We start from the raw sequence: 13,724 nt of genomic DNA, 5'->3' as shown, positions 1-13,724 counted from the left end.
ACCCGGCTCCAAATATTGTGACGGTCCAACTTGAGACAAGACCGTAGCCAAATTCGTTGAATGCTCCTCGAACTTTTCCATTAAACTTGTCATAAAACCCTCCAATTTCGTCTCCATAGCCCCTAAACCCGAATCACCCGGGCTTTTCTCGACATCCCTAGCAAGAAGTAACTCGGGTCCATCAACAACAAGACTCATAAGCTTGATCAACCTATCACACATACAATCTCGTGCACTAACACCGTACTATCTTGTCCCACCACTCGTTTTATCTCCAACAACCGAGACACCCACATCCCATATGGTAAGTCGATTGTGGTGCTCAACTTCTCTTTTGTTACCGTGAGACTTTTTGGATTATACGGTGCAACACGACACTACCCAAATTGACTTTCTGTCCCTCCAACCAAGAATAGACCATGATAGCTTCATAACTCGACACCTTATCATGACCTCCTCTCCTCGGCACAACCGTGTCCACAAAAAGTTCAAGAGGAACTTGATTTTTGCCGAGAGAGGACGAACCACAATATCACCTCCTTCCGTCATCTCCTCAAAATACTTTTTCACTAACAATTCCTTTTCACTCACCACAATAGACCATTCAAGACTCGGATTTAATTCAATTCCGTCATCGGGAACCGAAAAAGCAGAGCAAAAATCCGAAACAGAGACCGTCACATCTCTCCCATTAACCACGGCATGCAAGACTCCCTTTTTAACCGACACACTAGCAAAGAATTGAACGACTTCCACCGGATAAATAGGACCCGTAAATTGACTAATGTGACTCCACCCTTGAAAATCAAGAAAATTAACAAAGAAAGCAAGAGCGGGAGCATTAACCAACCAAGATTTCGGATAATACCTTCCTCCATGAATAGAATACCTCAAGACACGATTAACAAGGATGCTTTCGTCATGAGTGAGCCGAACACGATTTAACCCCTCTTTTGTTGCGGCTTTCGAAGCATCTCGATGCAAGGTACGAGCAACACCATTCCGAACAATTACCTCGGGTTCCTCCACATCATCACTCTCATCACAAACTACCTTATTTTTCCCTTTAAAAAGGCGTCGCCTTTTACCTTCGGACATCGACTCGTCCCGACCACGAAACAGGGGCGTAGTTGGGTTTGGTTGAGGTGAAGGAAAATTGGTGGAATTAGGATCATGTGGTGGTAGTGGTGATGTTTGGTTATGAAAGTGGCGGTTTTGGTGGTGACGGGTTGATGATCGGGTGGTTTTTGCATGGGTTGGATTCATGATGATGGTGATAGTTGAAAAAGGAGGTGATGGTGATGGTTGTGTAAAGAAGGAGATTTGTGATGATGGTAAAATTTTGAGAGGATAAAAAGTATGCAAGTGGGGGTGTTTGGACGGGTTACACGCAAGGGAGGGGTAGATATAGGTGTAGTCTAGGTCTAGGTTTAACAAGTGGAAAGCAATTATGGTAAGTGTTAATTAGGAATAGGAGTTATGGTGGGTATAGGAATTTAAGTGATAGATTTAATATGGTAAAAGATAAAAATTAAGAAAGTTGAATGTGTGTAGGAAGTGTGAGCCGTGTACAATGAATAACAATATAGGAAGGATTCTTTGTGATTTGGAAAGATAAAAGATATGGTGTGTTTTATTTATCGTGATAAGGAATAAGTTTGTATAACAATTAAATTCTAAATTACAAATAGAAATTTATGATAAAAATATTCCTACAAACGAATTTATTCATGCAACGCAATATACGGACACAGTCATACAATCTTAACTTAACTAGTCAGTCATAAGAAAATTGAACATATACAGAAACTTAGGTACCACCGATTAAACCAATTTCCAACCGTAAAGTCTCAAATCGTTCTCTAGCTAATGATTTTGTCAAAATGTCTGCCCATTGTTTTTCCGTACTACAAAATTCAAGTTTTATATTTCCCTTCTCAACATGGTCTCGAATAAAATGGTGTCTTATTTCAATGTGTTTGGTATGTGAATGTTGTGCGGGATTTTTAGAGATTATAATTGCACTTGTATTATCACATAAAATAGGAATACATCCTACGTCAACACCATAATCACGTAATTGTTGCTTAAGCCATAAAAGTTGAGTACATACCAGTCCTGCAGTAATATATTCGGCTTTAGCAGTTGAGAGAGCAACCGAATTTTGTTTCTTCGAACCCCACGTGATGATACACGGTCCGACAAACGTGGCGACACCCGATGTGCTTTTTCTGTCTAGAGAACATCCTGCGTAGTCGGCATCGGAATAACCGACTAGATCGAAGTTACACTCCATCAGATACCATAAATACAATTTGGCCGTAAATTGCTCTTTTTGTCAATGCAAGATAAAAAAAAAACGAAAATCCCGGCAAGGTGAAAACCCACACGGATGGGCACCTAAGGCAAGATTGGGAAGGTGGCCGAGGACGGAATGAAAACCTGAAAGGGTGTTCCGGGCAAAATGAAAAATTGAGTTGCGAGCCACCATGAGAGGAAAGGAAAAGCTAAGGTGAAAACCCAAAAGGGCACCTTGGGCAAAATGAGGGATTTTCAACAAAAAAAAATGATAAAAGCAACACCAAAAATATGGAGGGATAAGAAGGGAGTGATAAGGAGGGTCTTGGAAGGAGGCTAGTTTTAGGACTAAATTTCTTGTTGTGTCACAAAAATTTGCTTCAAATTGGTGGTCTTTCCAATTGGCTACTTGAGTTGTTGATTCTTAAGGGTGTTTGGCCAACCAAGTAGCATGATCTTGCATTTACATGGAGTGATAAGGGGGTGTTATAAGTAGTGATGAGTTGCGATTGATAGGAGGATGAGAGGTCACTTTGCTATTGCCTTGGGATAAGGCAAGAGTGACCATTACTACCTTGGTGACATAAGAAGGGTGGAGTTGAGTGATGAGTTGGGTTGGTGGTGTGTCGTGTCCGTGTTTGAGGGAGATATAAGGCGGGGGAGCGAGTGAAGAGGTTGTGTCAAAATTTGAGTCAAGTTCTTTTCCTCTTAATTGGTGGATTGTGTAAGAGGGAGATATAAGAAGGAAGAGGTAAGGGAAGAGTGATCATTCACTCCTACACTCTCTTGTAGACTATATATTGGCTTATTTCGGGTTTTGCTCGGGACTAGCAAAAGTCTAAGTGTGGGGGAGTTTGATAGTAGTGTTTTGTGTCGGTTTAAGAGGGTGATTTTATCACCCTCGTGTCTTTTAATATAGGTTTTTAAGTATGCTTTTCCTAGTATTTGATAATCGGTTATGATGTGGCAACTTGTCCATTTTACCTCGGTTTTACAATTGATTTTGATGCACGGAACCCGAGGATCAAGGAGATGTTGGAATATGTGTCCTCCGACAATAATGCGATCACGACTGTTGATCATGATGATCACATATTTAAATCTCATGATAAAGAATATAATTGGGAAGTAATATTGTTACTGTCAACTGGTCAACATATATCGGTAATGATTGGCTGACTAGAGTTTGACATTACTGTCGTGCGACGGTGGTGATCAGTTGACCCCCTAGGTCATACCTATAGGGCAACACTCTTAATTTATTATTCAATTAATCGTATAACGTTACGAGTTAATTAAATTACTTGAAAATTGACGGACGATTTTGGAAGTAAAATTTACGTATCAAATTAAAATGTGATTATATGAGATACGGTCTGAGTAATTGAATCATATCATTACTCGGATGAAATAATTGTTTAAGGTAACAATTAAATTTGAATGAATTATTATAAATACAATCTGTTGTGATTTATAAATGGTAAAAAATTTTGGTACAAGTAATTATGATATTACTAAGTCGATTTTTGTATGTGACGTATTTTTTAATAATACGTTGATTTTTAATATGTTAAAAATACATAACAAATTTATGTGACATGTGACATATTGACAATTGACAAAAATAAAATGGATTACTTGTTATCCATGTGTGCCGAAAATTAGGGGAAGAAATAGGCAAAAATTGTGTTTGATTAAGTTAATGGAAACACAATGATTACCTACTATTTAGCCATGCAACCCTATTGTTTATTGTTAAGAGCAACAATTGCATGCATTGGCTCCCCTAAAAGCCCCCCTTCCACCCGGTTTTGAGAAGACAAAAACCATCATGGTTTTTCATATTTTTACCTAATAATATACAAAATGTTGTGTATCTCAAATTCATTCTAACACTCATCCAAAATATAATTCTAGAGAGAAAAATAATTCCCCTCTTCTTCTCTCTACAAAAACCGAAATATTCAAAGTGTTACATAATATTTTGGTTCAATTTTCTTCAAATTAATATTGTACTAGTTCCTATAATATTAATTTTATTAAGAGAAAGCCTTGGGTATTAAGCTTAGGGAGAGATCCTATACTTGGATCTTGGTTCTTCCATTTAAGGATAGCACAAGAACAAGAGAGAAAGGTGATCTCTCTTGTGCCCACAAAACCGAAACATCCAATGTAAGAACATGATTTCTCCTCTATTTTGCTCTTTTGTTTGCATGCATAAAATCCATATTTAATTTTATGACAAATTAAATTAAATCATATATGAATATGTAAGTATATAGATCTACTTTTCCTTCAATTGGTATCAGAGCCAGGTTGTTTGCATGCAAATCGGTTAAAAGTTTTTACGAGTTATAAGAATAACAAATAAAACTTGTAAAATTTGTGTTATTATGATATATCACGAAATTAATTCATGCATGTTAATATTTCGGGTCCTAAAATGTTTTAGGATATTTTGGTTAATTTTACGGATTTTTATTGTTCATATTATACATTAATGGCATTTAAATATGATTTTATGAGTAAAAATGTCATTTTCGGTCTAAAATTAGATATACTTCGAATTTTAAATTTATTTTTGGATATGTTGTCACATATATTATTTTGAGATAACCTGTAAATTTTCATAATTTTTAGACTTGTTATGCTCGAAAAATGGATTTTTCATTATTAAATTCGGATTTAGGTGAAAAATAGGTTAATATGAGTTAAATTTCGAATCTGGTCATAGAAAATTAATATGTTGTCACATGCAATTTTACAAGATGTGTGTAAAATAATTGGCTATAAAGAAGTCTTTTTGCATGATTTATGGATTTTTGAAGAAAAATAGCATAAATAGTGACATTATTAGTGAAAAATTAATAAAACATAATCTATGACTTAGGAAAAACGTCTAATGTTGCATTTATTATCTTTTTCAGATCTAAAATTGAAAAGTTTATGAATATAATTTTTCCCATGTTTTTATGATTATTTTAGTTAAAATCGATAAACCGCAACATTGTTTTTCCGGAAAAATTTCGAAATTTTTAACCTAAGTTTTTGAACATTATGAGTGTCATGGTATTTTTCCAGAATGTTCATAAGTTTAAATTTCAAATTTCAAATTTATTTGAAATTTTGTGATTTATTTGAAGTTTATAGCTTATTTTTGTAATTTTTGGTCCATTTATGAACAATTTTATAAAAAATGGGTTAATTATGGTCAAATTATTAGTGAAGACTAAATTTTGAGTTCTAAGAGGTTAGGGTAATTAACTTATGCATAAATATGAATTTATGTATTTTTGTGATTATAAAATGTTGAAATCACGCAAATCCGTAAAAACCGAGTAATATACGATATTGGCTAATTAAAGGCGATTTAGCATAAAATTGAGCATGTTCATACATATTATTATGCTGCATTTTCTTTATGATTGTCATAATTTTAATTTATGTAATTTTTGAATTATGTAATTTTACTTAGTATGGCCTTAGATTTAATTGGTATTTCCCGAAATGTATGGGAATATCGATTCGGTTGTAATTTTATTGTGATCTCGTATCACCGTTTTGTAATTTAATAGATTTATTTTATTTTAGTTACAAATGTATAATAGGAAATTATGTAATTTATTATGTAATTTTATTCATTCCGGAGTTCCCAAAGACGGATTTCTTCAAGAATGACGATACATAAAGACGGTGTTACCTCGAGATGCGTGCCACAACCGAAGTTCAAGGGACCAATGGAGTTGGTTTCCGAATTTGTAATAGTTAAATAGTTTTTCTTTTTAGGAAAGGCCATACTAGGATTTTTTTTTTTTATGCTTGCATTTTATTTTATGTCACATGCATCGCTAAATCGCCATAACTAAACATGCATCCTTATTTTATCGAGTTTTTCGACCGTGTCAATTAAAATTATTGTAGTTCACCGCTTTAGTTCACTTAAAACGTGATAGATAATAAATTGACATGACCTCTCGCTAAAACAAATAATTGAGACATAGCCTTACCAAATAGTAGAAACCATGAAAACCTATTTCGCGAGGGAGTGCACTCGGCTACCCCGGGGTACAAACCTTGTTACGTAGGGGAAGTGGGTGATAAATGTCTAATCCACCGAATTCATATTGATGAGGGTTTCATCGGCTACCCCGTGCCTAAGTTAATGTGGGTTTGGATAATGGACACATTTATTCGAAATTTGGATTGAACTCAACAAAAGTAATTGATAAGGGTTTCATCGGCTACCCCGTACCCTTGTTAATGTGTTTTGGGCTATAGATAAACATTAGAGTAAGTTTGTCGACCAAGAGTTCTAAAAGTAGAATCGATTAAAAGGTTAATCCACCGAGTTATATTGATAAAGGTTTCATCGGCTACCCCGTGCCTAAGTCGATATGAATTTGGGTCTTGGAATCATTTATCTAGTTGGGTAGAGGTCACTAGAAAAATGCATAAAACTTGTTTAAATTATACAATTTTTACGAGTATTATTGTGAAAACGACATTTGTTTTACTCCTTATATTTTGTTTTTGTAGACCACTTCTTTTTCATAACAAATGGCAACACCAACACCAACTCCAAACGCCACACCTCTCGCTAGTTCATCATGGCTCCGATCCTTCATGGATCGATGTAAACTTGAAAAGAATGGGTCAAATTTCTCCGATTGGGATGCCCAACTCAAATTAGCCGCCGAAGGTGACGACAAGCTTCGTTACCTTACCGAGGCCTCTCCACCCGAACCTACTACTAGGTCCACCGCCGCTACTAGGGAAGCATATGAGGCTTACCAAAAGGAGTCCGCCGCAATGAAAAATGTCTTAATATTTGACATTGGAGGCGGACCTCCAAAGGAGAGCCTTTAAAATGGGCAATGCTAATGAGATTTACTCCAAACTTGTGACCATGTTTTCACAAGCTCCGCGGATCGTCCAATATGAGGCGGCCGCGGCATTCTTTGATCTCGACTTCAAAGAGGGCCAAAAGGTTAGCCCTCATGTGCTCAAACTTATGGAGCTTGTCGAGACCTTGAAAATTCAAAAGGTTGAAATCCCCAAAGAACTCATTGTAGATAGGATTCTACACTCCTTGTCCAAAGTCAAAGCATATGTTCAATTCCGGGTGAATTTTAACATGCAAGACAAGGATGTGTCTCTTGAGGAGTTGCACAAGTTACTTGTGCAAGCCGAGAGGGACATGGGGTTAAATGTGAACCCTCCCAAGGATGTGCTTAACATAAGCACTAAGAGTAAGGGGAAGTTCAAGAAGAATGGGAGAAAGGGCAAGAAGCAAGCTCCCACATTCACCAAAGCTAAGACTTGTGAAGCTAGCACCTCAAAGATCAAGAAGGGTCCTCTTGATAAATGCCATTATTGTAATGGTATGGGACATTGGAAAAGAAATTGTTCCAAATACCTTGGTGATATTAAGGCTGGAAAGATTACTCCAGTAGGTAAATGACTATCCTTCTTTTATGTTTCTAATTCAACTATGGTATTATGATGCAAAGTTGTGATAATGTATCTCCATTTTTATTGTAAATAGGGCCTCCACCAAGCAAAGACAAGGGAAAGGAAAAGCAAGCATGAGAAACCATGAAGAAGCTATGGATAGCTTTTATGGAGCTTTGCTTTTCATTGTCTTATTTTAAATTATGTTTTGGATTTTTAGAACTTTAAGTTTCCGTGTTCGACATGGAAAGGTATTTTGGATAATGATTTGTATCTTGGATAATGGTGACTTGGTTTGCAACCCAAGTCACCCATTTTATCATTTATCCTTTTATGTTCTAAATTTCATCTTTAAATGCTTGCTCTTAGGAACATAAGATTATTCACTTAAAGTGATCTAATAGACAAATATAATGACGGGTTTCATTATATGTCCACATGCTTAAGGCTTGTGTATGATCATTTATAAAGTAATTTTGAGTCTATGAACTCTCTTAAAGGTATGTCAATCACCAAGTACACATATGAAATCTAAAACTATTAGTCAATCTATGAGATAGTTCTCCTTATACTTCAACATCATTATTTGTGTCTCATATGCTATCTTTGAATCTAAAGTGTATTTATTCTAAAGATAGAGTGGGAGAAAAATGAGGACACAACACACAAGGCAAGATAAAATTGTGTACTTGTGTATATGAAGATCTACGCAAGAGAGAATGATTTGAATGAAGGTATATCTATGTTGGAATATGTGTCCTCCGACAATAATGCGATCACGACTGTTGATCATGATGATCACATGTTTAAGTCTCATTAAAATGAATACAATTGGGAAGTAATATTGTTACTGTCAACTGGTTAACATATATCGGTAATGATTGGCTAACTAGAGTTTGACATTACTGTCGTGTGACGGTGGTGATCAGTTGACCCCCTAGGTCATACCTAAAGGGCAATACTCTTAATTGATCATTTAATTAATCGTATAATGTTGCGAGTTAATTAAATTACTTGAAAATTGACGGACGATTTTGGAAGTAAAATTTACGTATCAAATTGAAATGTGATTAAATGAGATACGGTCTGAGTGATTAAATTGTATAATTACTCGGATGAAATAATTGTTTAATGTAACAATTAAATTGAATGAATTGTTATAAATACAATCAGTTGTAATTTATAATTGGTAAAATATTTTGGTACAAGTAATTATGATATTACTAAGTAAATTTTGTATATGACGTGTTTTTATTAATACGTTGATTTTTAATAAGTTAAAAATACATAACAAATATATGTGACACATGACATGTTACATATAGACAATTGACAAAAAATAATATGGACACCATATTATGATTGTACCGAAATATTGGGGTGTTAGGTTAATAATTGTGTTGATTAATTTATTAACTAAACATAATCATTACCTAATTGTCTAGCCATGCATGCCTATGGACTTTGTTTAGAACAACAACTTCATGCATTGGCTCCCCAAAAACCCCCTCCTCTTACCCGGTTTTGAGAAGGCAAAAGCCATCATGGCTTTTGTTTTATTTTTACCAAATAATATACAAAAGTGTTGTAGATTATTTTTCATTCTATTCCATCATCAAATAAGAGATTTTTAGTGAGATAAAAAGCTCTCTTCTCCTCCCTCTCTAAACCGAAAATATTCAAAGTGTTAACAATATTTTTGGTTCCTTTTTTCACCATTGATTAATATTATACTAGTTTTGTAATATTAATTAAATTAAGAGAAGCCTTGGGTATAAAGCATAGGGAGAGATCTTGTACTTAGATCTTTGTTCTTCCATTGGAATAGCTCAAGAACAAGAAGAGATAGGTGATCTCTCTTGTGCCCTAATAGCCGAAATCCATTTTGTAAGGACATGATTTCTCCTCTATTTATATTATTGTTTGCATGCATAAGATCCGTTTTAATTTTAAGACAAATTTTAGACATATATGAGTATGTTAAATATGTATATGAATCTACATTTCTTTCAATTGGTATCAAGAGCCACGGTTGTTTGCATGCAAATTGGTTAAAAGTTTTTCCGAGTTATATGAATAACAAAATAAAACTTGTAAAATTTGTGTTATTATGATATATCACGAAATAATTACATGCATGTTAATATTTCTGGTCCTAAAGTGTTTTAGGATATTTTGGTTAATTTTTCGGATTTTTATTGTTCATATTTAATTATAATGGCATTTAAATGTGATTTTATGAGTAAAAATGTCATTTTTGGTCGAAAATTAGCTATACTTCGAATTTTAAGTTGGTTTTTGGATATGTTGTCACACATATTATTTTGAGATAACCTGTAATTTTTCATAATTTTTGCACTTGTTATGCTCGAAAAATGAATTTTTCATCATTAAATATGGATTTAAGAGAAAAATAGGTTAATATGAGTTAAATTTCGAATCTGGTCATAGAAAATTTATATGTTGTCACATGCAATTTTACAAGATGTGTGTAAAATAATTGGCTATAAAGAAGTCTTTTAGCATGATTTATGAATTTTTGAAGAAAAATGACATAAATAGTGACATTATTAGTGAAAATTAATAAAATATATTCTATGACTTAGGAAAAACGTCTAATGTTGCATTTTAGTCACTTTTTCAGATCTAAAATTGAAAAAGTTAGTGAAAATAATTTTTCCATGTTTTTATGATTATTTTATTAAATATCGATAAACCGCAACATTGTTTTTCCGGAAAATTTTCGAAATTTTTAACCTAAGATTTTGAACATTATGAGTGTCATGGAATTTTTCCAGAATGTTCATGAATTTAAATTTCAAATTTTGAATTTATTTGGAATTTTTTATTTATTTGAAGTTTAATAGCTTAATTTTGTATTTTTGGCCCATTTATGAACAATTTTGTAAATAAAAGTTAATTATGGTCAAATTATTAGTGAAGACTATATTTTGAGTCCTAAGAGGTTAGGGTAATTAACTTATGCATAAATATGAGTTTATGTATTTTTGTGATTATAAAATGTTGAAATCACGCAAATCCGTAAAAACCGAGTAATATATGATATTGGCTAATTATAAGGCGATTTAGCATAAAAATTGAGCATGTTCATACATATTATAATGCTGCATTCTTCTTTATGATTGTCATAATTTTAATCTACGTAATTTTGAATTATGTAATTTTACTTAGTATGGCCTTAGATTTTAATTGGTATTTCCCGAAATGAATGGGAATATCGATTCGGTTGTAATTTTTATTGTGATCTCGTATCACCGTTTTGTAATTTTAATAGATTTATTTTATTTTAGTTACAAATGTATAATAGGATTTATGTAATTTATTATGTAATTTTATTCATTCCGGAGTTCCTAAAGACGGATTTCTTCAAGAATGGCGATACATAAAGACGGTGTTACATCGAGATGCGTGCCACAACCGAAGTTCTAGGGACCAATGGAGTTGGTTTCCGAATTTGTAATAGTTAAAGAGTTTTTCTATTTTAGGAAAGGCCATACTAGGATTTATTTATTCTTTTATGCTTGCATTTTATTTTATGTCACATGCATCGCTAAATCGCCATAACTAAACATGCATTGTCTTATCTTATCGAGTTTATCGACCGTGTCAATTAGAATTATCGTAGTTCACCGCTTTAGTTCACTTAAAACGTGATAGATAATAAATTGACATGACCTCTCGCTAAAACAATTAATTGAGATATAGCCTTACCAAATAGTAGAAACCATGAAAACCTATTTCGCGAGGGAGTGCACTCGGCCCTACCGGGGTACAAACCTTGTTACGTAGGGGAAGTGGGTGATGAATGTTAATCCACCGAATTCATGTTGATAAGGGATGTATCGGCCCTACCGTACCCAAGTTGATATGGATTTGGATCATGGACACATTTATTCGAAATTTGGATTGACCTCAACAAAAGTTTTTGATAAGGGATGTATCGGCCCTACCGTGCCCTTGTCGAATGTGTTTTGGGCTAAAGATATATGTTAATGTAATATTATCGACCAAGAGTTCTAAGAGTAGAATCGATTAAACGTTAATCCACCGAGTTATATTGATAAAGGATGAATCGGCCCTACCGTGCCTAAATCGATATGAATTTGGGTCTTGGAATCATTTATCTAGTTGGGTAGAGGTCACTAGAAAAATGCTTAAAACTTGTTTAAATCATACTTTTTTACGAGTATTATTAAAACGACAATTGTTTTACTCCTTATATTTTGTTTTGTAGACCACTTCTTTTTCATAACAAATGGCAACACCAACACCAACTCCTAATGCTACACCACTCGCTACTTCATCTTGGCTCCGATCCTTTATGGATCGATGTAAACTTGAAAAGAATGGGTCAAATTTCTCCGAGTGGGATGCCCAACTCTAATTAGCCGCCGAGGGTGACGACAAGCTTCGTTACCTTACCGAGGCCTCTCCACCCGAGCCCTCCACTAGGTCCACCGCGGCCACTAGGGAAGCCTATGAGGCTTACCAAAAGGAGTCCGCCGCAATGAAAAATGTATTGATATTTGCGATGGAGGCGGAACTCCAAAGGAGAGCCTTTAAAATGGGCAATGCTAATGAGATTTACTCCAAACTTGTGACCATGTTTTCACAAACTCCGCGGATCGTCCAATATGAGGCGGCCGCGGCATTCTTTGATCTCAACTTCAAAGAGGGCCAAAAGGTTAGCCCTCATGTGCTCAAACTCATGGAGCTTGTCGAGACCTTGAAGATTCAAAAGGTTGAAATCCCCAAAGAACTCATCGTAGATAGGATTCTACACTCCTTGTCTAAGGTTAAGGCATATGTGCAATTCCGGGTGAATTTCAATATGCAAGACAAGGATGTGTCTCTTGAGGAGTTGCACAAGTTACTTGTGCAAGCCGAGAGGGACATGGGGTTAAATGTGAACCCTCCCAAGGATGTGCTTAACATAAGCACTAAGAGTAAGGGGAAGTTCAAGAAGAATGGGAGAAAGGGCAAGAAGCAAGCTCCCACATTCACCAAAGCTAAGTCTTGTGAAGCTAGCACCTCCAAAGTCAAGAAGGGTCCTCTTGACAAATGCCATTATTGTAATGGCATGGGACATTGGAAGAGGAATTGTTCCAAATACCTTGGTGATATCAAAGTGGAAAGATCACTCCAAAGAGGTAAATGACTAACCTTCTTTTATGTTTCTAATTCAACTATGGTATTATGATGCAAAGTTGTGATAATGTATCTCCCTTTTTATTGTAAATAGGGCCTCCACCAAGCAAAGACAAGGGAAAAGAAAAACAAGCATGATAAACCATGGAGAAGCTAAGGATAGCTTTTATGGAGCTTTGTTTTTCATTGTCTTATTTTAAGTTATGTTTTGAATTTTTAGAACTTTAAGTTTCCGTGTTCGACATGGAAAGGTATTTTGGATAATGGTTTGTATTTTGGATGATGGTGATTTGGTTTGCAACCCAAGTCACCCGTTTTATCATTTATCCTTTTAATGTTCTAAATCTCATCTTTAAATTGCTTGCGTTTTGAAACATAAGATTATTCACTTAAAGTGATCAAATAGACAAATATAATGACGGGTTTCATTATATGTCCACATGCTTAATGCTTGTGTATGATCATTTATAAAGCGATTTTGAGTCTATGAACTCTCTTAAAGGAATGTCAATCACCAAGTACATATATGAAATCCTTTTTCTTTATTAGTCAACCTATGAGGTAGTTCTCCTTATACTTCAACATCATTAATTTGTGTCTCATATGCTATCTTTGAATCGATAGTGTATTTATTCTAAAGATAGAGTGGGAGAAAAATGAGGACACAACACACAAGGCAAGATATAATTGTGTACTTGTGTAAATGAAGATCTACGCAAGAGAGAATGATTTGAATGAAGGTATATCTATTTACATAGTATACCAAATAGATGAGATCTACAGTCTCAAGTTAGGTCTAAATGACT

Source organism: Silene latifolia, chromosome 9, assembly GCF_048544455.1.
Source record: "Silene latifolia isolate original U9 population chromosome 9, ASM4854445v1, whole genome shotgun sequence".
Classification (NCBI taxonomy): Eukaryota; Viridiplantae; Streptophyta; class Magnoliopsida; order Caryophyllales; family Caryophyllaceae; genus Silene; species Silene latifolia.
The sequence above is the reverse complement of the archived record's forward strand: the minus strand, read 5'-3'. Positions refer to the sequence as shown.